Source organism: Rhincodon typus, chromosome 15, assembly GCF_021869965.1.
Source record: "Rhincodon typus isolate 14 chromosome 15, sRhiTyp1.1, whole genome shotgun sequence".
Classification (NCBI taxonomy): domain Eukaryota; kingdom Metazoa; phylum Chordata; class Chondrichthyes; order Orectolobiformes; family Rhincodontidae; genus Rhincodon; species Rhincodon typus.
This window is the reverse complement of record NC_063346.1, coordinates 48,486,698-48,487,363: the sequence shown is the minus strand read 5'-3', so window position 1 is coordinate 48,487,363 and position 666 is coordinate 48,486,698. Positions and strand designations below refer to the sequence as shown.

The following is a 666-nucleotide window of genomic DNA, read 5'->3' as shown; positions in this document are numbered from 1 at the left end:
CTCAGGCCCTGGATGATACAGACCGCACCCACCCCCCTCAGGCCCTGAACAAAACTGAAACACGCCCCCCTCCTCCCCACCAAAGGCCCTGATTAACACTGGTCACACCCCAGGGCCCTGATCAACACTCATGTCCTTCCCCCAGCCCCTGATCAACACTAACCCCTTCCCACCCCGGGCCCTGACCAACACCGAACCCCACCCCCGGCTCCCGAAGCCCGATCCGCGAACGCCCTCTCACCTTTCCGACACCGCGTCTTGTCTCCCACACAACACCTTCCCTCCGCTTCCGATTCCTGTCGAAAGGTTCCGGGAGCAGCAGTTCCGCATCACCCTCCCTTTCTGACAGTCAATCAGAGTTACGCCCATGAGGAATTAAATATTTATTATTACACATCGGTGTGATGTTTCCAAAGTAATAACATTTAAACAACGTTACATGTCAATTTAAGTACTGATTATACTACTATTTATATTAAGTATTGTTTATTACTTTGAATATAGTTTATATTATTTATAATACAATTTGTAGTCATGGTTACACATGCATGCTGGTTTGCTGTTTCTAAAGTAATAACATTTAAATAAATTTTACGTCCTTTTTTACGTTACGATATATTTTAGTTGCATTACACAGGAGTTCTTTGTTTCAAATACCTACCTGTA

The 666-nt window shown here is 45.2% G+C and overlaps 1 protein-coding gene across 2 annotated transcripts in view; it reads right to left on the bottom strand.

Annotated features, from left to right (window-relative positions):
* psme3ip1 (proteasome activator subunit 3 interacting protein 1) overlaps window positions 1-348 on the bottom strand; it is an 86,305-nt gene extending 85,957 nt beyond the window's left edge. For both annotated transcript variants that reach the window (XM_048605695.1, XM_048605696.1), the window contains exon 1: window positions 242-348. The gene's annotated coding sequence lies outside the window, so the exon portion shown is untranslated. The remainder of the gene's footprint in view (window positions 1-241) is intronic.
* Between the last annotated feature and the right edge of the window lie 318 nt (window positions 349-666).